The sequence below is a fragment of the Leptonychotes weddellii genome, chromosome 10 (assembly GCF_054177405.1).
Source record: "Leptonychotes weddellii isolate Sample4059 chromosome 10, ASM5417740v2, whole genome shotgun sequence".
Taxonomy (NCBI): domain Eukaryota; kingdom Metazoa; phylum Chordata; class Mammalia; order Carnivora; family Phocidae; genus Leptonychotes; species Leptonychotes weddellii.
In genome coordinates, this window is record NC_138378.1 from 44,335,447 (window position 1) to 44,360,421 (window position 24,975).

At 47.7% G+C, this 24,975-nt stretch overlaps 1 protein-coding gene across 3 annotated transcripts in view; it reads left to right on the forward strand.

The window, feature by feature from the left end:
- The window catches only part of EDAR (ectodysplasin A receptor), a 108,236-nt gene that overhangs the window by 3,563 nt on the left and 79,698 nt on the right, over positions 1-24,975 (forward strand). For 2 of the 3 annotated variants that reach the window (XM_081833280.1, XM_081833282.1), the window contains exon 2: positions 11,495-11,908. The gene's annotated coding sequence lies outside the window, so the exon portion shown is untranslated. Of the gene's footprint in view, positions 1-10,472; positions 10,905-11,494; positions 11,909-24,975 lie in introns of those variants that run through there. The other variant, XM_081833281.1, reaches the window with a different exon arrangement.

Genomic DNA, 24,975 nt, shown 5'->3' on the forward strand with positions numbered 1-24,975 from the left:
GGGGGGGGTATGACGGCAACAGCCACCGTCATGCTCTGGATGGAGAGAGCTACTTTCCTGACTGTGTTAAAAGCTTCATGAGAAAATCATAAAAAGAGGCTCTCGTGGAAGTGATAGGGTAAAGAATTTAGAGCTGATTCAGTGTGTCTCCTTTCCGAAAGGGAACCCAGGGGACATGCGGACTCCTTGAGACGGGGGCCACAAGCGGCATGTCGGTATAGTTGCTGCAGGGCCTAGCACGTCCGCCTCCACAGGTTCTGTGGGAGGGTCCCCTGTCCCTCCCTTTCCAGCCCATCCCTCCTACGCATCCCTTCACCAGCAGCCTGGTGGAAGAGAGGCCTGTCCAGGGCAGGCAGGAGGCTGGACCGGCCCCCGTGGCAGGCTGCTTCCAACCTCCTGAGAGGCAGGCCTGGGCTTGCCTCCTCTTGTGTCAAGCTTCCCTGCCCCTCCTCTGACCCCAGCTCCGTCTCAAACAAGCCGTCTCCCCAGCACTGAGCACTCAGGGGGCTGGAGCCCAAGGACTGGTTCTTTCTGCGATTGTCCCCTGGTGCCAGAGACTGTGCCGTGGGGGCTCAGCGTTGCTGGGACTGGTTCCTGGGCTGGCTGTGAGCGCTTGCACTTGCACGCTCAGGGCACAACCAGCTCCTCTGTGCGTTCTCACACAGACCGCTCAAGAAGCAGTGGGACTGCTGAGCACGTTTGCTGGTAATGAGGAATTCATCAGAACCAGACAGAAAACCAGCAACGCTGAGTCTTCTCCTGACTACACATTCCTCCTCCATTGGCAAAAGGTCCCTGTCCTCAGAGACCCGCAGCGAGTAGAGCACAGCCCCTTCTGCTGGGCCTTGTGGCAGCACACTGAAGGCGTTCGGAGCTCCAACCCACAGTTCTGGTTGCCGGGGGTGGGTTATGCCCTGTCTCTGGGCCTCAGTTTTCTCACCTGTGAAATGGGGTGACAGGCATTGTTACGAGGATTACTTAGCCATGCAAAGCATTTAGTGCCTGGACGTGGGAAGCACTCAGTAATGCTGGACACATTGTTAGCACCACCACCATCATCATCATGGTACCGTCTCCTTGAAAGCTGACTCCTGTGCCCCTTCTCCGTGAAACCATCCCCAGTTTCCAAGTGGGAGAAACGGGTTCTGCTTGTGCTTTCGTAGGACTCGATTTGCATCTCTCCTTTGGCTCGTGAGCTTTCTACATCAAATATATGGTTTGCTTGCTTGCCTCCTCATCTCTCACACCATTTTCTGCCCTGACCCTGGCAATTCTTGATAGATCAGAATTTTTTGCAACAGGCATTCTGGCCCTGCCAATACTTTGCTAAACTTGTGCATGATAGCTTCATGCTCCTGGAAGTTGTTCCTGTTGCCGGTTTTGGTATAGGACACACATAGGTTTGTCTAAAACCTATAGGTTGCCTTTGGGTGCAGGCAATTACTTAACTAGGACACGTGTAAGGCAGTGGCCCAGACAAATGAGCATAGGATGGGACTGAAATCCACGTGGGCAAGTTAGAAACATTGCTCTGATGAAACCTACACCTCTTACAACCCCAAACTCAAGCGAGCCCTTGACCTCTGCCACTGATGGAAGGTCACACATCCAGAGTGTCTTCATTTGTCTCTGTGACCCCTACCACATTTTTGTAAAAGTAAAATGGGAATTTTTTTTTTTAATTATTCAATCTTTACCTTCTGGAAGGAGATTTCACAAACTTTTACAAAACATAAGAACTGAAAAGTGCACATTACACAGTTTATGCTTTTTGCCACTAGCCTGACCAAGAATCTCCATGTGTCACCACCATATCAAAGACTGGTAAGCTTTTGTACTAAAAGATTAAAAGTTAGTTAGTGGCCTCATCTCAAAATAAAGCAAGTACTTAATATTTGATCAAGAACAGGGTCTCCCTGCTCAGTTAACAATGTGGAAAGTCATCTTGGTAATCCACCTAAAATAGAGTGGTTCCTTTAGTCCTGAGCTGCAGGTGGCTGCTGAATCCATAAGTCACCTTAGTTATAGCCAAAGGTAATTTTATAGAATGAATTGGGTAGTTTGAAAGAGATGGTTAATTTCTAATTAATGGGAATAGTAGGTAACGTCACATGACAGTTATACCAAGTTCCAGGCTCAGCCTGTGCATATAACAGAACACTCACAAAAACCCTGTGGAGTAGACGCTATTATTATCACTAATTACAGATGAGGAAACCAAGGTTTACAGAGGTTAAGCAACTTAGAATCTGTGCTGGGAAAAGGACAGCTCTGTCTAGCACCAAGCCCTCTCCAGACAACTACATTTTTATTCCAATAAAAATTTTAAATTCTTTGGTCATTTGGACAGCAAGAATATGAAATGGGTGAACTTACCTGCAAAAATCATTTCAGAAAAACAGAATGGCTTGAGACCGTAAACCTTCGGTTGCTAGGAGAGTCTGATGTTCAAAGCAGGCTTGGGGAACCATGAGACTAATGCGGAACCAGGGTCTGGTTGCAGAGGGCACAGACTTGGCCCTCAGCCTTCAGTACAGAGGGTACCACCTGGCTGCCTGGGGGCCTAATCCAGGCCAGGGATTTTTGTGTATGTTTATTTGGGCCACACATATTAATAGCCAATATTTAAGAATGAGAAGATTTCGGGGCGCCTGGGTGGCTCAGTCGTTAAGCGTCTGCCTTCGGCTCAGGTCATGATCCCAGGGTTCTGGGATTGAGTCCCACATCGGGCTCCCTGCTCGGCGGGAAGCCTGCTTCTCCCTCTCCCACTCTCCCTGCTTGTGTTTCCTCTCTCGCTGTTTCTCTCTCTGTTAAAAAATAAATAAAATCTTAAAAAAAAAAAAGAATGAGAAGATTTCATGTTTTTTAAAGTTCAGATTTTTAGTATCTTTTTTTAATTGAAATATTCAATATCCTATTTTTTCAGGTGTATATCATAGTGATTTGATATTTTTATGCATTATGAAACTATCCCCATAAGTCTAGTTATCATATGTCACCATACCAAGTTATTACAATATTATTGACTATATTGCACATTTCATCCCTGTGACTTATTTATTTTATAACTAGAAGTTTGTACCTCTTAATTCCATTCACCAATTTCGCCTCCCCTCCAGCCCTCCCCCACCCCGCCGGCTCTGGTAGCCAACAGTTATGAGGCTTTTTCTGTTTGTGTTTTGTTTTTTGAGCTTCTCATGGAATTCTGTGGACCTGCATTTCAGCAACAGTTGGCAGAGGTTGATGAGCAGGTACCTTCCCCATTTGTTTACTAAGGACAGTAGCCTGGGGCTCAGGATTTGAGTTTTAGAGTCTCACGGAGGCTGGATTGAGAAGAAAAAGTCAGAGGCAGGAAAAACAGAAGGATGTTATAATCCTGATAGGACATCATGAGAACCTGAACTAGGGCAAAAACAGTTGGAATGGAATAGAGGGAGTAGATTTGAAAAATATCTAGGAGGTGAAACTGGCAAGATTTGGGGACTAAGAAAGACGACGCTAAGAATGATCCCACAGGCTCCCCTTAGGAGGCTTAGTGTTGGTCCCAGCTGAGCTAGGGAATACGGCAGAGGAGCAGGTTTGGGGAAGGATGAGGGGTTTGTGTCAGCTATGCCCAGTTCCAGCATCTGTGAGACTTCACAGCACGATATTTTACACTCAATTGGCTACAAGAATTGAAGCTGAAAGGATGAGGTCTGGACTAAAAACACAGATGGCAGAGTCATCAGCCTGCATGTAGATGCTGAAACAGTGACTCTGGGAGAGACCCAGGCTGGGACTGGAGCCCTGAAACACCACCATCTGAGGGCAGGGGAGGATGAATTGTCTGCAGAAGACCAAGAATCACCCATCAGAGACAGACAGAGAGACCCCAAGGGGTTACAGAATGCAAAGGAGTTGGATTTCATCGGAAAGAAGTGATCGATGGTCTCAGTTGCAACGTGGTAAGAAGTTCCAGGAGAATAAAGACTAAAAGGCATCTGTTGGCTTTGGCAATTAGGAGGTCTCTGGTGACCTAGGCAAGAATAATTTCAGAATGTAAGGAGAGCACCAAGTTCTGGCAAAAAAACATACACAACCCCTTCATTGTGAAATTCAGTACAACCTTGTGAGAGGCAACAGTCGTTCTCAGGTGTGCACACTGAGACCTGCTGAGGGTGAGCAGCCAGTGAGGGAGAGCAGGTTCTCAAAACAAGACCTTCAGACTCTGGGCCAGAGCCTCCAGCCAGCCGCCCTGCCTCTTTACATCAGTGTTAGATAGCCTTGTTGAACGTGCAATCTGTTCTCTGGTTGTTTCTAAACCATTAGCAACCATAATCCTTTATATTCATATTAAGTCACCTTTTTTCAGACCAGCTAATTAGAAGCAGATTGGGAGGAACAGACAGAAGTTGGATACATTTTGGTGAAAGAAGCTGTCTTGCAACAGAGACTGGTTGTACATGCACAGATCCCATTTTTTCTCCCTGGACTCGCAAGGACACTACATTTCCCAGCCCCAGTTACAGTCAGCCTGGGCACATGTGGTGGGGTTTTAGCCTGTCGAAGTGACATGCTCCACTGCCAGGCCTTGCTCCCGAAACATTCTAGCATGCTCATCCACGCTTTCCTTCCCCTGTCTGTCCTGGGGTGAAGGACTCCAGGATGGTGGGGCCACAGGATGGAAGGAGCTTGGATTTCTGAGTCACTTCTTATAGGAGAACCATCTAGAAGAGCCACCAGACCCACATCAGAATGGGACGTGAGCAAGAAATAAGCTATCATTGCATTATACCACCAAGATTTCCGGTCAGCATCACTTGGCCTCCACAGACTGTTCCCGGTAGGGAAGATGACTAAGACCAGACCATGCTTGTGGGCAGGAAAGGAAGAGAGCAAATGAAGATGGTTAACAATACTGAAAGTTAACTTATGCTTCAGAAACTCTTCTTGAAAATCTAAAAACATTTTGGCAGCCTTCTGGTGTGGTCTGATTAACTCTGTTTTTACCATGTAAAAGAACTCCTAGTAGGAGAAGCACATCCCTAGATTCGATATGAATAACATACTGTTTCTTGTACTTTAGACACTGAATATCAATGTAAGTGGAAGTTTTAATGTTCTGGCCCCACCCAGTGAATTGCCTTGATCACCTCCGGGGTGTCTATTCCCACTTCAGAGAACCCACCGATACAGTTAGGCCAGTGTCCTAAAAGCTGCTCACCCATCTGGAATCTTTCTTATACTTCAAGCGGCTCCAATGAGCATGGTTGGAAATTGTTGGGCCCCTTGAAGGAGTGGAGAGGCTTGTTGTCTAGTCCCATTTGGGATGGTAAGAAACCATGTTGAACTTACACCCATATCCCTGCATCTGGGGTGTAAAGATCCCCAGTGTGTGTGGCTTAGAGTGGGACCAGACCTGGCCCACCTCCTGCTGGGTTCAGACTGGGTCAGAAGCTGCAGCTGGGCATCTCTGGCTACTCCCTGGGCTGGAGTCTCTGTCCCCTTTGAGGACCACAGTCAGGCAGCGGGGGGGCTCTCGCTCTTTAGATCAGTTAACCAGCATTCGGTTCCTTGGAGAGTCATTTTGTACTCTGAGTGATACCTTAGTACAACCCATATGAAATCTAAGATTGTCATAGAACAGACTTTCTTAGACCTTGGTTATCTAGAAAAAACGACTTTGTATCCTGATTTTTCATAATGAGAGAGAAAGACATCGTGCACATTATTTAGGTTTCTAGTGACAGAGGCCTGAGCACAGTGGCTAAAAGACTCAAGGGCTACTCCTTCCCATCAGTGAGATCGGTAGTTCAAGGCTGACATGACCACTCCGCCGAGGGGCCAGAGCTCCTCCTGTACTCTGCCCTGTTATACCAGTTGTCACATTCACTGAGTGGCAGCTAGGAGTTAAGCGGAAGAGGGCACAACAGCTCTCCTCCCAGAGGAAAAAGCCTCTTACGCAGCCTTTTTGGCAGTCACGCACCTCGGCGATGACCCCGTGGGTAGTCTTGAAGCTTGGGGCTACGCCTAGCTGCCAGGGAAGCTGGGGACTGCAGCCGCTGAGCCAGGCATGTAGCCCTGAGCAGTCCAGGAAGGTCCTAATGAGATGGGAAACAGGTAGCAGGTGGCAGGGAGCAGATCTGCCAGCCGGGCTGAATTCCGATTAAAAAACTGTTTTGTCCCCATTCTGGTTTTTTTCACCAACCACAGCTTTTGAGGACAGTGAGCTCCTATCAGTGGTAGGTGACAAGTACAGACATACTAAATACTCCGTAAAATCACATGTCGCCCAGGAACACATTAGCCCTCATAAACTAATCTGCCTCACAGATCACCTGCAAAACATTACCATAAATGTAATAAAGTTCCATTAATAAATTTTATTAAATATAACCCAATGAACAGATAATTTTACATGTTTATATTATGGACTCCTATTCCCCTGCTGTGAGCATCCACTGATAATAGACTGATAATCTCATGAACCACTCACTAACCTCAATGCCATGAATTACGGTAGAAATATGAACTTGTCTATTGGAAGAATGAACATGTTGATTTTTTAAATGAAGACATCAATATTCCATATTCCCAAACTCAGTTCCAATCCCCTTTAATTTTTCTGGTACGGTGCAAATAGGTTTTATAATACTCTTGTGATTTTCTTTTATTAGAAAAATGTACTGATCTGTACTGTTGAGCTAAATGACAATATTACGGGTCATAAAAAAAATTTAGTATTTTGAACCTTTGCACTGTTCAAGCTCCCAAAGTCATTCTTGGTGAGGATCAATTTCAATTATACTTTTACTGCTTATGTAACCAAGGCAGGGAGCGGCCACCCAGGAGCAGAAACAGGGAGTGTTGAGGGTTCAGCAGAAGGTTCATGATGGTACTCTCTCTGTGTGACCAGACTCATTACTGACAGCTGAGTGTTCCAAACCTAGGTGACCTTTATCTTAAACAGTGTCCAGGGTAGGAATCTTGGGCAAACACATAGTAAAGGAAAGCCAGACTTTTATTTCTTTAATTAGCAGCAGGGTGTTGAGTATGGCAAAGTTAGTTAAGGAACTGAATGCAGAATATCATTCTCTGAAGAGATAAAATCAGTTGGAAGCCTGGCTTGTTTACTCTGCCTCTGACCTGGAGTTGTCCCCTCTTATTTTGTGCTGGGGGAGGACAGATCACTCAGCCACTCTAATCACTGCTAACCACTCACTCAGCCCTTCATCCCCCAGGACTGGTTTATAGAAGACCCGGGGCCCACCATGTGCACATGCCCACCCCCTGCCGCCCCTGCCCCCAGACTGTCTCTCTCCTTCCTCACTTTGCTGGGGTTAAAACAACAATGACAAAATTCAGTGGAGTAAATTTGAAGATCTAATTGGCTTTATTAAGCTATTCGTGAAGGGCAGCATCCCATCTAGCAGTAGAGAGATAACCCCAGGAGTTGTACAAAATAGCGGGTTTTTATAGGAAGGAGGGTGTGGCAAGATGGTATCAACAAAAGAAAAGAAAGGACTGTTCCAGGCAAGGTCACTTTCCCTGACGGGGAAGAGCAGGGGGTCTTATCATGCAGATGACTTCATCTTCCTTTGGGGGAATGGATAAAGCCCATGTGACAGATTATCTCATTGGTGCTGACCAGAAAATTCCTGACTGATCAGATAAGACTGTTTCTCTGGGGGAGGTTGAAATTGCAATTAGGTTAGGTATTGAGCCTCAGTTGGGTAACAAGGCCCAGCATAAGTGACTCCATTTGGGGCTGTGGATTTCTTTTTGACACTAGGGATAGAAGCCTGCTCTGAAATAAGATTGCATTATATTCAAATCATGATATACTTGGAATAAAATCCAAACCCCTTTACTGGGCTATGGTCTCTACTGCCCTTCCTGAGTCCAGCTCCACCTACTCGGACCAGCTCCCTGCTTTTGGCCACATGGCTCCTCTCTTGGGTTCCTCGGTGTGTTTGGCTCTTTTCCAGTCAGAGTCTTTGCACAAGCTCTTCTTTCTACCCAAAAGACCTTTCCTCCCTTACTCGGCAAGACTCCCTCCTTCCTCTCAGAACAACCAGTCCTGACCCCTTTATCAGCCAAAGCACCACCCTCACATGTGCTCACTCTCCTGCTGGCTTGCCTCCTTTGTACCACTGAACTCCATTCTGATATTTTGAACATCTGTTTGCAAACCAAGGTCCTCCACAGGGTTTACACTTTGGGGAAGACATTGTAAGAGTTTAAGTCACAAGTATTTATATTCCTGTTTCTTCTGCTTATAGAGCTATAATAAGCACAGGCAGCAAGGAGCTTTAAAAACTAGCTAGCCCATGCTCTCAGGAGGGCAGAACAGGTGCATTGACTCCTAGCAGAGCTGGGATCTTGCCTTTTCTAGAAAAAGGGGAGGCCGGGACGTGCCCGAGGACTCTGCTGTCCTCATCATCACAAGGGCAGGGGCAGGGTTCTCCAGGAAAAGGATTCCAGTTCTGCTCTAGTTCTAAGACAGATTTGAAGCTGCAAATTCCACGCCATAGACAGAGCTGTGGTCATCTTATTCTGAAAAACTTCATGAGCGTTACTGAGCACCCACCATGGGCATACAAAATTTCTTGAAACACTCATACACTTCCTGTGATTTGAGAAAAATAATTTCCTGGAAGGAACTCTGAGATAAACTTTGTAGGTAACCAGAAGTTTACTTGCTGGGGCCACTTGTTATTGGTAAAGGCAGTTCAGGGTTAGGGGTGGGCTGCCGGAAAACAGCACCCCCGTCTGGTGGATTGCTTTCCCAGACAGTACTCAGATAGCAGGAAACTGTCACTAGTAGACAGTAATACCACCACCCACACAGCCCAAGCATCCTGCACCCCCTTGCCACTTATCACCTCCAGAAATGGTATTTTATGGTTATTCTCCACCTCTGTGGTGCTTTCTTGAGGCCAGAGTTTGATTTTGACTGTCTCTCTCATTGTGGTATCCCAGCACCTCGAGTAGGGCCTGGCTCCTAGAGGTGCACCATGCACTTGCTGAATGATGCCTGACATGGAAGAATGCTGTTCTAACAGAAAGAGTGGGTATCAGGAGTCTTCTTTCCAGCTTACCCAACGATCATGACCCAGTGATGACCACAATATGGCTCAGTGTCGCTCACTGGTTAATTATCTGATCTACTAGATTATTCCCACCAAATCATGAATGTTTTCTACAGGCAGGGAAGTCCTACTGAATCTCTGCGAGCAGTTGCAGAGCAGAGATTCCGCCGTGCTGAGAACTGGTACCTGCCCCCACCAGCGAGCCTTAGCGGTGCGCTGGGCTCCCGGCTGCATCTGTGCTCGCTCGCTCGCTCGCACAGCAGGCCGGGCAGGGTTCCACTGTGTATATCAAGCACGTGTTCTAAATTACACTCCATTCTCCACAGCCCCAAGAGACCCCAGGCACCCAAGAGTGGTCTGCACTCTTGATTCCTGTTCTTATTTAAAGAAATGCTATTGATAAGCTTTTGCTATTTCTGCCTCAGTCTTTTAGAAAATGTGCAAAACAGAAAATCACGTATCTTCAAAGCTCTGGGGCTTTAAGTGATGAAGACAAGCAATAATCTCTCTTGTTTCATTCTTAATCAGCTGAATTAATTTGTATACTCCTTTTCATTTGGGTACGATGACTGTGAGCATTTCAAGTGTAACCATCTACAACCTTTCTTAATAGCATAATGTTTTGGATTTTTCAAAAGAGGAAAAAAAAAACTTTTCTGGGCTTTTGCTACGTCATTCATATTAGGCCCCTGTTCTGATTTTTTCTCCTTTCTTCCTATGTTTTGGCAATATCAGTGTCCTCTCTCTTTAGTAAATTTAAAGTCACCATTTAATTTCCATTAGAAAAAAATTTTCACCTAAGATAATCTCTATCCTCAAACACACTTATCAAAATGAACATGCTAAAAAGTAAAAATTATACACAATAGAAAAGATTAGCCCAGAATACTTACTTCCTTTTCATTTTGTAGGTTCCTAACTTAATAATTTTTAGTGATTTCAATTTATCACAAACTCTCAGCTTGAGCTCCATGTGGGCATATAAACGACTGAACCTGAACGTTCAGGTTAAAATTCTTATTTGGGAACCTACATTATCTGGATTAACCATTGACATTAGTTAAGTAAATTGAGTAAATACGGTTTAGCTCAACCTCCCTGCCCCAGTCCCAATCGTTTCAGTCTCTGTGTCCCTCTTAAGCTTTTCACTTTGTCATGTGTGAATTAATTTGCATGTATCCAGGACAGAGAGGACAAGATGGAAAGGGAGAACAGAGAAATCCAGCCCCAAGTTGCTGCTCTGTTCGCCTGCATGTTGGTGGGCTTGGGGGAAGGGAGGGGTTCCTAATCATTTAACTTATGAGAAATAATGGACAAACACTGAAAGCAATGTCCTTTCAAAATGTTTGTGTTTCAGATGTCTTCCTGATTATCTATGATAACCAGGCCAGAGGGATGGAAGAGCACCTGGTGGGGGGTCCCAAACAGACCAGGCTCGGCCACTCACTGTTGACAAAATCCAAAGGCAGAGAGAGGAATGGTGGTAAAACAAGAAAGGAATTTATTTCAGTGAGGCCAGCACCAGGAAGACAGCTGACTAATGTCTTAAAGACTGTCCCCAAAGTGCTAAAAATACATCCAGGTTTATGTAAGGAAAATGTGGGACAAAGTTGGTGGGTACATGCAAGTGGGAAGTAAAGGTCAGTTCGATCACTGTTGTGGGGGTCAGTCATGAGGATCTTGCTGGCTCAGGGCAGTCCTTATTGCTTGAGGGGGGAGTTCCAGTTCCCATCGGGGGGGTGTTTGCTTGCAGGATCTTTTGCCTGAGTTAAGAGATAAGCTGGAAAGAAGAACTTAATCAATTGGAAAGTACAGACTGAGGCCAAAATGGAGGTGGTTGAAGTCCTCTTTTATACTTATATATAAGAGAGATATATGGAATTACATGGGGTATATATGAATTTCTGGCATTTAATGGGGTATATGTAGCTATCTGGAGTTTAATGGGGTATACATGGCTATCTGGAGTTTAATAGGGTATATATGGCTATTTGGAGTTTAATGGGGTATACGTGGCTATCTGGAGTTTAATGGGGGTATATGTGACTATCTAGGGCTTTGTGGGGTATATGTGGCTGTCTGGAGTTTTGTGGGATATATGGTGGTGGGGTGTTGGGAGAGTAGAGGAAACAGATCTGGGGACTCAAAACCTGCTGTTGGTGTGGGGGGAGAGGGGGAGGAGGACAGGAATGTGCACAGACATATGAACATGTCTCAGAATGATGCAGTCGCACCCATGCCTGTGGCCATCTCGGTAGGGGGTCCTTGGGTGAACAAGTCTTGATTAATGGAATTTTAATGCTAATTTAGTTTTTTTGGTACTCCAGTCCCCAAAGGCTTTGGTTGTTCTGATGGAAGCAAGGCTCCCTCTCTAAAAAAAAGAAATCGATGATTTTACAAATTCCAACTGGTGTGTTTTTCAGGGCAGGAAGTCAAGAGCCAGGTGTGTGTGTCGGGCTGGCTGCAGAGGGGGCGAACCTGCAGAGCGAGGCGCCAGCATCTCAGTGCAGGGAGAGGCCTCTAGATGGTGCAGGTGAGTCTGCAGTGAGGGAAAGCCCCTCTGCAAGGACTGAGTTCACACACTCACAGATAGGACGGAGCAGTCAAGGAAGAGTTCCCGGACAGCCCTTTGGAATAGAAGGAAAGTGGGGCCAGCCGCAGAGAGGTGCCTCGCCCCGGGCAGCTCTGCGGGCCTCCAGCGACGCTGGCCACCTGCTTCTCAGAGCGCTGCCAGACGGCCACCTGTGAAACCTGGTGGCCCCACACGGGACTGTGCCTGCCTTTCTCCACAGACCGACTTCTGCTGGGACTAGAAACTGACCCACCAGCAGGTCCAGGTAAGCCTTGGTCCTTCTCTTTGGGTTTTCTGAACTCTTTGGCTGTTTGAGACTGAGGTATCATGGGCTGAGAAACGGCCTGAGTGCATTTTTGAAATGTGTGTCATTTTTGGGTTGCGTTTGAACAAGCTTTACCAATTACCGTGTGTCTGCACTACCAGTTCTAAGACCTGAGATTGTTCTTTGTTTTCAGGAAAACATTAGAAACCCTGCTTTGCTCCTGGTTGCACATTTGGTTAGTGAGCCAAATTCTGTGTGTGTTTAGCTGGCTTTAAGATTTTGGTTACTAAGACCACGGGTGTCTCCGGAGAGCGTGAAAAGTATGTTTCTGAGGTTTGCCCCTGAGCCTGGCTCACGGGGAACACAGGCAGCAGCTGGGATTTAGCTGTGTACCTGTGTCTCCCTTGAGTTACCTTCGGTGCTCTACGAGACCTTCCCAGTGCAACTTTGAATCAAGTCTGAGACCCGATGCCTCAGATGTCTCTGTTTTGGGGTGCACGGGGCTGGGGAGTATGTATTTCTGATGATTGAGGCATTTACTTCCAGCCAAGAGGCTCTTCTCAGTGCTCTGACACATCACGAGGTAGTTTGGGTTCCCGCGCAAGAGCCAGCTCTGATTCCCCGGCATCCTCTAGGAACTGCTCCTACACTTCGGGGGCGTGAGGAGTTGGGGCAGAGCAAAGGGGGACAGCTGAGCGGGAGGGTGGCCGATGGGGGTCCAAGAGGGACAGTTAAAACAGTAAGTGACAGGGTAGCAGAGCAGAAGCCCGTCAGTAGGGACATTCAAGAGTTGGTGGGACGCAGGGTACCGGAAGGCTGGAGAGAAGGACCGAGAGCAGAGGCCGAGCCCGCCTTCTCTGCTGTCCAGCTAGCCCCTGCTCTATAGCTCTGAGGTTGCATGTCTGAGACACTCTCTAGGAATGAAATGGCAGCTAATTCAAAATATTAACAAGGTAAAAAGCCATAATGGACTAAGGAGAAAGAGATCAATTCAAATAGCTAACATAGAGAATATTTCTTGCCCGACTCAATGCTCTGAGATTTCAAAGGTATAGCCATTTAAAGTTACTTTTTGACAAAGTCCACCAAAAAGAGAGTTACTCATCCAAGTTGGGACATTCTCATTTGTCCTGGTGATTGTCCATGTGTCCCCTTCTCCAGCAGAGGAGAAGGCTGGGGGCCCTGCTCTGGGCTGGGTCAGCTGGGCCTCTGCTGTGATTTCTCCCCATCCTTCAGTGAGCCAGGCTGTACATGGGAATATTAATTTGTGATGGCACAGTGGAAGGGTAATCCTGGAAGCACATGGCTTTGGGAGGAAAAAGTAAATAAAATTTCCCTGAAATGTTTGGTTTTCACTTTTTGGCCACTACCTGATTTCTAGCAGTAAACAGGATTTTCATTTTGTTGAAGACACATATTTGCAAAGCTCAGAAGTGTCAGGGGCTCACCCTTCTTCCTTAAGCATCAGCGTGTCCCTGTACCCAGCACAGCGCCTGCCACAGGCAGCCCCATGTTTGCTCGGGGAAGGGAAGAAGGTCTTACCCCCTATTTCACACGGTACAAACCGGATTGACTCTTTTCACTGGGGAGCATCTTCTCATCAAAGTTCCTTAAGTCCCAGAAGACCACAGATAGAAGCCAGGTCACCCGAGTCTCCTTTGTTTCCAGGTGAGTAGTTTTGTGTTCTCTAAAAAATGAAATTCATTCTCAAGGAAATGCCCAGGAACCCAGCTGCAAAGACTCAAGCAGATGTGAAATTCAAACACAGGAGCTATAAACAGGATGGCATGTGGGAAGCCGGCCTGGTGCTTCAGTGGCTCAACCTGTCCCGTCACCTTCCCTCCCCAGGCCAGCTCAGTGTCCTGCCTACATGCCTCCCAGCAACTTTCCTCCAGGCCCCGGTTTGCTCAATTATCCCAGACGACACCTGCCTGCTCACCTCTTTGATGCTGTTTGAGGCTCTGCCTAGGTTATTCCACCCTCCAATAGCATCATTAATTAACTTACATTAGGCTCACTTAGCACATTAGGTCAATTAGGAAACTGAGGCCCCAGCCCTGCCTCCGAGAGTGCCGCCCATCACAGCAGGTCATGCAGTCCGCCCTGAATTCACGTATTAGGGCAGGACTTTGATTCAATCTCCAATTATTTGCCTAAAGAGTGAAGAAGGGAAGATAAACCGGTGTCCCATTGCTTAACTTCTGCCCTACATTTCTAGACCACTTTGCAAATTCTTCCCTATTTTCCGAACAAGGAAATGGAGCCTTAGAAAAGTTAAGTGGCCTGCCCAACCCCATATGGCCAATAATGACCGTGATGCCAACAGTAGCCCAGGGCATCATGCTTTATAACTTGTAATTTGGAGGGGCGGGACTAGAACCTCTGTGCCCTGCGTCTGTGGCGGACACACTTGCCTCTGTAAGGACATGTGGCAAAGGATCTGGGACAACAACCCGGTAAAACTGAGGGTAGAGGGGAGCAAACTTCTACCCTTCGTAGAGCTCATCCCTCACACCACACTGTTTGCTGGCCACCCGTCCTCATCAGAGGCAGGGCTAAGGAGGAAGCAATCTAGTCTCCGTTCTTGTGAGCTGTCCCCGTGAAGGCTTGGTAGTAGAGGAGATATTGGTGTTGGAAATACCAAGTTGCTGTTTGTATATAGTGCAAACAGAGTCGAATATAGGTGATTCAATCCAGGAACTAAGAGAAATTTGCAAATGACTTTTGGGGTTCAGGCACCCCAATGATTTCTTGGCCTCTGGGGTTCAGGCACCCCAATGATTTCTTGGCCTCTGTTAGTACAAATGAGACTAGACTCTAGTTTTTCACCATTGTCTGTCCTGAGATCGTCACAGAGCAGTGCCCAAAGTGGGTAACCTGTACAATCAAAGCCAAAGAAAAAACTTTGCCCTGGGTCTTAGCATCAGGGTGGACCATTCATTTGCTGGTAAAAAAGGGATCCTACAATCCAAAGTGTCTTCAGTCCTCCCGTAGGACATAGTGGGCACTCGGCGAAAGTGCAGTTGACCCTTGAACAATGCAGGTTTGAACTGTGTGGGTCCTCTTATATGCAGATTTTTAAAAAATAAATACAGTACAGTACTATAAATGTGTTTTTTCTTCCTTAGGATTTTCTTAATAACATTTTCTTTTCTCTAGCTTACTTTATTGTAAGGAAACAGTATATAATGCGTATAGCATACAAAGTATGTGTTAATCAACTGTTTATGTTATTGGTAAAGCTTCCAGTCAACAGTAGGCTATTAGTAGTTAAGTTTTTGGTGAGTCGAAAGTTCTCCGTGGAGTTTTGACTGCTCAGAGGTTGGCCCTCCTAACCCCCACATTGTTCAAGGGTCAGCTGTATGTCCAGTGAATGAATGAATGTATGAGATCCAGTTGTTCTAATCACACAGTGGGGAGCAAGGGGCTGCCTAACATCAAAGTGTACCCCAGGTCAACAAGCAAACAAATTCCAGTTAGCAAAGCTACCCTCTCTGGGTGCAGAGATACATGTTATTTCTCAAAGGGTGGGTGCCCACAGGTGTCAAACAGGAGCTGGCGAAGCTGGAGGCCCTTCCTCCTCTGCCCAGGCCTCCCCCAGAAACGCCCAGAAGTCTGTATGCACAGTTTCCCACGTAACTAGCCAGGAGGCCTTTGTTTTCCACTTCTGACAAATCAGATCACTGTGCGCAGCAGACGGGTGGTAATGAGCCTGGCACAGGGAAAGGCACTCGTGTTGATAGCCACAGCTGTGCCACCCGCCAGGCTTCTGTCATCCCCAGTCCCTTCCCAAGACCGTAAATCAGACTGTGCTCCACACGTGGCCGGAAGCTGCCTCGGCTTGTGAGGCTCGACAGAATCAGCAGAGCGAGCAGCAGCAGCCACAGTGATGTTGCCATTACCAGTAGTGGTGGGGCCAGGGCGCCTGGAAGCCAAGCTCAGCCGTGGTTCCTAGATCCCGTAAGCCTGATACCGCTACACGATACCATCCGGTGGCTGTACAGAGCAACTAAAAGGTGGGCCTAAATACTGAAACAAGGTATTAGCCTCTTGAAAATAACAGGGAGATAATTCTGCCAACAACACTCTAATCCTGACAAAAGGTGCTTACTTAGGAGATGAAGAAAGACACGTGGATCCAGACTACAGATGAAAACTGGCGGGGGGGGTGTCATAGTTTTGACAACTGTCAGACCATTACCAAATATTTTCTCTTGAAGTTTCCATCCTGCCATATTTCCAGCTCCATATTTCCTAAACGTCAGGCACAGAAGAGAGATGAAGGTAGGATTTCATGTTGGTTTTAATGTACATTCATTCAGCGAACATTTTCTGAGCACCTGCTTCATGGCAGTCACTTTAAAGGGACATAGTGATACAGTGGTACCGTGCATGGGTGAGGACAGAAGATGTCCCTGTCTCGTGGAGCTTCCATTCTAGTGTGGAAAAGGAAGCCATAATACATTGATATGGATGTAGTTTCAGGTAAATCCAATGCCATGAAGAAACAAGTAAGCAGGAGAAGCAGAGAGAAGGCCCTGGGGGAGCAGGCCCCTTGAGAAGTTATCTGAGTGAAACCCTAAGTGAAGTGAGTGAGAGAACCAAAGGGAGGCCTCAGGCTGGGGATGAACTCAAGACATGCCAACACCAGCAGGAAGGCAGTGTGGCAACAGCAGAGGGAAAGGTGGGAAGGAGCAGGAGATCAGAGACGAGAACGAGAAGCCAGAGCATGCCAGGCTAGAGGCCATGGTAAGAAGTCTGGGCTTTCATTGCAGGAGGTGGGAAGGCAAAGAAAACCATGTATTAACTCGGGCTGAAGTATTCATGGCCCGTGCCATTCGGGGACCATCAGTGCCCACAACACCCTACTTGGTATCTTGTGAAACACACCCCTACCTGCCGTCAGTCAGGTCTCCAGCTGTGCTCTTCCTGAGAGAGCTGGTCTGGCTCATGTATGGGCAGCAGGGGCAGGCAGCAGGAGAAGCCGGCAGGACAGTGGGATGATCCCTTTCAACCCAACAGCTGTTCCCTCTGCAATTAACAAAGGACAGAGGGACCCTTCCTGAGAAAAATTTTAAAGATTCCAACTTGAAACACATGCTTACATTTTGTAAAGTCTCAAACTCGAAAGAAAACACTGAACATTCCTACAGAGTCGCACATTACCTCCTACCGTTTCGCACCCTACCTGATCCTCCTGCAGCCAGCCCCAAGCCAGCTCCACTCATCCCGCTTCTCACTTGGAGAGATGGAGAGGCACTTCCCAGCATTGGGAAAGATGGAGTTGGGCGGGCAGAGTGGCCCTGATAGCGCAGCCCAGAGCCCTGACATTCAGTTAGCTAGCCTCCTCCTCCAGGATTAGTTGGGGAACTAATTGAGAGATCAGTTTCACACCCAGTTTGGCATGCCAGAGCTATTCTTGTTCCTTGCGCACAGCCCTAGGAGCTAGGGAGAACCCTGGCTGCTCAGCCCCATGCAGCAGCTGGCTCGCCAGCACCTGGCAAACTGGATTTCCTTCCAAGTAATAGGACTGTGGAGAGGTCAGCCTAGAGGAAGAGCCCCATTGCAGGGAAGCCCACGGCATTGCGAGCACATGGATGGGTCATAAGGGAGGAGGTGGGGGTGGACTGGGGGGCTTGGCATCTGGCCGAGCTCCTGATACTATACAGGGAGGCCCTAGACTGCAGAGGATGGTCAGATGGGATGCACACGTCTGTTGCTTTAGCTGATTTTGTTTACCTGGCAAATATGGGTTTATGGCTTAATATTTTGTTTGAGGCTTTTTGTTCTTGCATAACAAATATTACCTCTGGCCCAGAAAAACCGTAATCCTTAAAAATACTAGAATGCACTGCACTTGCTTAAAAGCACCTCAGAGGACTTTCAAGGTTCATTTTCTTTAAGATTTAATCTTTAATAATGACTAGAAATGGCTATTCCTAAACCTTCTTGTCCGTAATGAAGAAAATCCATCAGAATGGACGTTTTGGGGGTGTAGCTGTTCGACACTCCACTCTCAGCAGAGGAGGGGCTGGGCAGCTGGGCGGGGCGGTGCTGGTAAATGGCACAAGGCGACTGTGCATCAGGAGATTTGCAGAGTGCTTTTCTGCTTGATGGATTCCTTCCTGGGTGATACAATCTTCAGTAAGTATCATTTAAGTTAGAAGAGTTTAAAACAACGTCGGCAGAACCCCTTTCAGGGTTTAGCTCTTTCTTGCAGGGACTGGGGGAGTGAGACCCATCCTGAAGATATGTGAACAACACGCAGCAGACATCTGATCTATCCCGGTGGCCTCTGGCAGGGACCAGCTCTGTTCCTACGACCCCTGGGATGTGAGCAAGTGTCTTGGTCCCCCTCCAACACTCACTTAAGCAATTTTGCTCCTCATTTTATGAACAGGAGAAACCAAGGCAGGGACATTCCAGTGACTTGGGACACTTGGTTTTGAGTCAAGTCTGAAAACCAAGAGACCAAACTTGTGCCACAATCGCTGCCCGTCGGTTTCCACCGTGAGGTTTGCACATGAAATTCATTATCGAAACAGACCACACACAGCTCTCCACACACAGCTCTCTAACTTGACTTCTGCAATTGGCGTATGTGAGGGAAGCGGCGCTTGAGAATATTACCCTGATGATTATCGCAGCTGTTGCTTTTTAAGGCAAATATTTATTTTGTGAGGATTGCAAAACTAAGAAGAGTAGAACGTGGAGCTCCTCCTTATGTTTACAGAATAAACAGAATTGAGACACTGACAAATTCAAGGTCCCTTGTTCTCGGAGAAGCCAACTGTTTGCCTCCTACATCAATTAAATAAAAGCAGGGGCCTCTGGAGGTGCAGGTCTCCGTCCGGCTGAGCATCCTTCTGCCCACCCCACTGGGTTCTAGTCAGGAGGTTGCAGGCTCCCTGCATGGGCACTGGCTGGCGGGTCTGGGGGACATCTGTCCTGTTAACCCCAGTGGCCTGAACAACACTTCTCCAGGGCCTCCCTGCAGGTTTCCCTTTTTAAATTAGAGGCCACTGTATTTGCCATAGAACTGGGCAACAAATTTTGCTCGAGGTTTTGTAAGAAGAGCTAAAAGAAATGGAAGGCCTGGCCCCTGTTCTTAGGGCGCATAGTATCGAAAGGAAGAAGTAGGACAAATAGCCACATATTCACACACAAACAGAAAGACAGATTCGTGTAAGAAATGGAAATAAACAGCACTTACCATGTTGCATTGCACTGTTCAGTGTGTGTCTCTGGTGTTGCGCGGCATGGTGCTCTCTGAGGCCGGGAGCACATCTCCATGGGGAGCATCCTTCAGCCTCTAACACCTGGGATGTACGTGCCTCACACATAGTACATACTCAGTAAATGTTTCTATAAACCAACCTTGAGGGAACACTTACTACCTTCACATTGCATTTTATTTAATCTGTGTAACAATCCTGTCAAGTTGAAATTATCATCACGGTGTCACAAATGTGCAGTTAAGGCTCGGAGAGGTGAGGCGACTGGCAAGAGCGCCCTCCTGGTAAGTGGCGGCCTTTCAGCTGAGGTTCACAGACCTCAATTTGGTGTCTTTCCATGGACTCCTTCAGAGATCAGGTCTGGGGCGGGCTGTTGTATATTAGATTGAAATTTAACTTTATATCGTAACCTTTTTTAGGGGTGGGGCATGATTTCTGCCTAGAGAGATGTCTAGAATCCTAGACATCTCTGAGTTCCCCAGATTCCTTTTTTTTTCTTTTTTGGGGGGGGCTGGGGTGGGGAGGAACAGAGAAAGAGGGAGAGAGAGAATCCCAAGCAGGCTCCATGCCCAGCACAGAGCCTGACATGGGGCTCAAACTCATGACCCTGAGATCATGACCTAAGCTGAAATCAAGAGTCAGTCGCTCAACGGACTGAGCCCCCCAGGTGCCCCTCCCCAAATCCCTTTGCAGTAGTCCTGCCGGCTGGGCCCAGAGCCTGTGGATATGTTATTTGGGGCAGCAGGATGCTGGGAGCCAGAGCAGAAAACAGAACTTCTCTTTCCACCCCCCAAGGCCAAGAGCAAACCCAGCAGCCGCTGTCCTCACATGCAGCGTCAGAACTGCATGAGACCCAAGACAAGCCAGATCGACTTCAATGTCAGAGGCCTTTCTTCCCTGATGTTGGGCTGGACGTGTCCTGTTGTGGTCGGACTGAAGTGGGCACACCATGGGAAGTAGGCACAACCACAGGAGGTGGCATGGCTCGAGAAAGGATGCTGAGGCCAGGGGCTGTGTGCAAGTGTGGGCTGGAGTGAGAGAGAGACATAAGCCCAAGTCTTGGCTCCTCCATGGGCTAGTGATGGGACTGTGGTCATTGGGGAATGTCTATCGGTTACCCTGAAAAGGATAACAATACTCAGCTCATGGGATCATTGTGCAGATTTAGGTGAGGTGAGGCAGGCAAAGCTCTAGAGAACAAGACAGGGCACCTGTAAGCCCTGTCAATGCTCTGCATGCACTCATGGGCTGAATTTAAGACATCAGCTAGACCTCGGCTTATCAGTCATTCACAGTGGTTTGGTGAATGTCAAGGCCATCTGAGGTATCCATCTTTCCCTGGAACAACCTATCAATTTGGCCAGGATCCAGAATACCCCTGGGACCCTGAAGTTAAGGTGCAGCTACACAGGGAAGGACAGGGCAGGGTCTATGAACCCTGTGGAGCATGGTGTCTGGTTGGCCGCACCTACCAGTGACACCTTGACTGCACATGGGCCACACCAGCCTCCCTGCTGCCCCTCACACAAGCCACAAGGTGCTGCATCTGCTATTGCTTCTACCCAGAATGTTCTTATCCAGGATCTCTGTGTCTTATTCATCCCCTTCATGTCTCTGCTAACAAGTCATCTGATCACAGAAACCCTCCCTGGCCCCACTCGGAATAAAAGAGTGGCTCCCACCTCCAAACTCCTGTTTTTTAGCATTTATCACTAGATGACTCATTATACATACAATGTAACCTAGGGATTATCATACCTGTGTGAGCCTAGAACTTGGTGGGCAATCAAGTTTAGAATCTCATTTAGAAACATGGGTCACTGCTGAGACCAGAGGCAGGTGTGCCTGCCAACCTGGGGATGGGAATTTCCTCCCCTGCTCTTGACAGCCTCACAAGGCAGGTTTCACTCTGCCCTTCCCTGCTGCCGTGTCAGGATGTGACTCTCAGGAGACTTCCTGGGAGTCTCTCACTGCAGCTCCGTGTGGAATCAATGAAGCAGGTAGAGGAGAGGATGGACTAAGCGGAGGTTAAAGATCAACTAGGAGACCAAAGATGAGTTTCCTTCCGGTGAGGAATTCTGAAAGCTTCGAGTGCCCCCTGCCCCACCCACACCCCCCGTGCAACCCACAGTGGCCGGTGCCGCTCCGCACAAGGGTGTGCACTGTCACGCACACACACTGCAGGCGTGGGGGGTGAGTCACCACCCTCTGTCACAGGTGGGGGGGCTGCAAGACTCCCCACCCGCCCCCGCCCGCCTCCCCACGTGCCGCCATCAGAGCCCAGTCAGGGGCCCATCAGGAAACACAGAGGGTCAAGATGAAAACACGTGGTTGAAGGGGCCAGTCATCCTCTGAGAGCCGCGCAGAGGGAACCACAGCTTTTCCTCCCTGGACACTCCGAACTTCACCTGTTAGCGGCTGGTGTCTGAAATCTGCCCGAGTCCTCTGCTGGGTCTTCAGTTCCAGCCGTAATGCATCTAACCCTGGGTGGGGCGACAGCATCTGCAGCTCAGCAGCTTTGCCATCTGAAATCTCCCCATTTCCCGGGGCTTCCTTCCCATCCTGTTCTTCTGTTGTTCCTCAATCATCCCATTTTGGATAAACAGCTCCACTGAAGTGTGCAGTGCCGACGTCAGAATTACCGGGTGGGCAAGGCTTTACAATCACTGCTCCCCGGCGCCTGGCACCGTCCTCAGGTGCTCTGGAGCACCATGTGGGGTGTGTGTGTGTGTGTAATGCAACAACAGAAGAGCTCACGATGAGGCCTGGACTGGGCGGGAGGTGTGGAAGAGTGAGGAGCAGAAGCAGCCTGGTGTGGGCACCGGCAAAGGAGTTTGTTGGAGGAGCCGAGGTTCACCAGATGGAGGCAGCCAACCTGGCTCTCAGTTTCTCCAACTGGATGATACCTTTACTTCCTGCACATCTGGGGTCTAAGCTACAGATTCTCCCTTAACTGACAGCAAGAAAGGTCTGTTCCTTAAGTAGGAGTTAAATACTTGGGAGGCATGATGAAGAAAGGCAGAGGGCGGGCGGGAGGGAGGGCCTCGGCTTCATCGGGTGGTTTGGCATCTATGAGTTTTAGGTGAATCTCCTTTTCTACAACACTGAACATCTTTCAAGCTGGCACTTCTCTGCTTACTAAGTAGACGCCTGAGCCCTCACTGGAAATGAACCATCTGCTCCTTATGCACACCCCCCTCCCCACTGAAAACTCTGGAGGGTTAATGGTTTCCTTTTGGAAAACTTTCAAATTGTATTCATTTGAGTTTACATTAGCTGCTTCCTTCTGTTCTGTGTGTGGATTATTCTCCTGTTGGGTTTAATTTAACCAGATTTGCAGCTGTGCTAACAAATTCACTGATGCCCTCCTGCTTTCAGAATGGATTTTTCTAAGTCTTTTCTCTGGCTTTACTGATAGACTGTCCATACTGCAACACGTGGTGTCAGGCACTGTTTGGTGTTCCTATTGCTTCAAAACCCATTTCCTCTCACCATACTTCACTGCATCTCAGAGGCTAACAAGTTAGTTTTAATATTTTAATGGTTAAAATTTATGATTTATAAAAATCACTGTTAAACACAAGGAAACAACACCAAAAAATGTTTCTCTTAGTGCCATCAGCCTCAGCAACTCTTAGGAGGATCTGTGTGTTCCATAAACATGAAGATCCCCTGGGGGCCTACTTTTTAGAAATACATTGTGAAAGTCTGAGTCTTTAAAAAATATTTTAAACATGCAGATTGGTAAAGATACCCAGAACCTGCCAATTTCAATAGTTTTGGTGAATTTTTTTTTAACGAGCTTCTTGTACTTAATTAGACCAAAGATGGGTCTCTAAAAGAGAATCTCGGTGAAGGCGGCACCCCAGCAGGCCCACCCCATGCAGGCCCAGGGCTGGTTGTCTTCGGGCCCGGGCACTTCCCTGTGCAGACACCGCTTCTCAGCAGGAAAAATGCCTGCAGCCCAGTTCTGTTGGAGGAGGTTAGTTGGAGGTCTTCTATTAGAAACAGGTTCCTGGAGGGATCTCATCTATATCCATAGATGCCACAAATCCTGTCTATAAATAAGGATACGCATGTGCTATAGGACTCTAATCCGTCCTACAGTATCATGTCTTGCATTTAGTGAGGGCTTAGGAAGTGATTAGTTTGTATTAATGACAGATTGAGCAAGAAAAGAAAACACAAATGATGGTTTTTCCCTCTCAGCAGGAGTTGTGCTAGGGCCCAGAAAATCCTACTGGCCTTTTACAGACCCTGAAGCCCATTGCCATGGTCCACTCTGAAGTCTTGTGTTAGAGTCTTGCAGGCTTTTTCAGCAATGGAAACAACAGACTCTTTCAGTGAGAAGGTGTCTTGAAGTCAAGGAAGCAAGTACTAGGAGAGGGGACTTTCAGATGTGCCAGGTCCTTCATAATACCTGGAATCATCTTTTACTTAAAGACTACTCAGAGAGGCCAAGATCCTCAAAGAGCCAACGGCAAGAGGCCACGGACCTCTGAGGGCAGCACTAATGATCCTCGAAGGCAGAGCTCTTGGCGAGGAGTCCAGGACATTTCAGTTATCCTTTCTGGAAACATGCAGGGGCTGGCCCTTGGTGGGCTACCAACATCGTCAGGGCACTGTCGCTGACTTACACATGACAGGGCACGTGTCACAACACGGTCACCTGCATAGGGGCGAGCTGGTTCTTTCCTGCACTGGGAGGTAACAGGCACCCTCAGACATCTCCTCACCTTGCCCCACGCCCAGATCCACATTTCTAATGCCATTCACAAATGGTATCAGCATTCCTTAGAGAGATGGCTCATCACAAGGTTGGGGAAGGGAAACACAGAACAAGCCTGGAGCATCCTCTAGGGCCAGAAAGCAGGGAAGGGCTAAAAAAAAAAACAAAAACAAAAACATGGGGGTATGTCAGAGGGACACAGGAATCAACTGAAAGAGCTCCCAATCACCGGAGCTGGAATAATTTGAGCAATAAGGTAGTATTGGATTATAATCCAAAATTTAAAATAAATATTCCTGCATCTAAAATACATATCCATGGAAATAAATGATTGCATGAATAGAGGATAAGAGACAACTGTCCCGTATAGAAGAATTGAAATAGATTATGGGGACACGCACCTCTCAAGGAGGTAGAGCATAACTCCCCACCCTTTAAGAATGGCAGCTCATAGTCATCACTAAGAGGGCAAAAAGGACAGTATGGAATGGAGAAACTTACCTTTAGAGTGGAAGGGCCTGGTACGTGCTCCAGGTCAGCTCAGTGGTGACACATGATGTTGACAGTATGCACACCTGACAGGATGTGATTAAAAGGCTGCTTTACCCCAGCGGTCTCCCTCCCCAAAACCCATAAACCCAGTCTGACCATAAGAAAAGCACTGATCAAACCCCTCAGTTGAGGGACTTTCTGCAAAACACCTGACCAACACTCCTCAAAACTGTCAAGGTCATCAAAACCAGTGAGAGTCTGAGAAACTATCAGAGCCTGGGGGCGACGTGAAGATTAAACATGCTGTAATGTGGTGTCCGGGATGGCATCCTGGGACAGAAAAAGGACATTAGGGAAAAACTAGAGACAGCTGAATAAGTATGGAAGTTAGCTACTTATCATGTACTAGCAATGCCTATCCCTGGGTTCAGACCCAGTCCCCACCTTGCCCCTCAGGCTTTGTGAAGGTTACAGCTCCTGGGGTGCTGGCCCAGGGTGCTGGCCCATCTCTTGCCCCCTGAACACTGCCTGATCCCTGTAGGCAGTGTCCTTGCACTTAAGGGTGGACTCCGAGGAAAAGCAAATTCAGTGATGGGTTCTGGTTCTTCAAG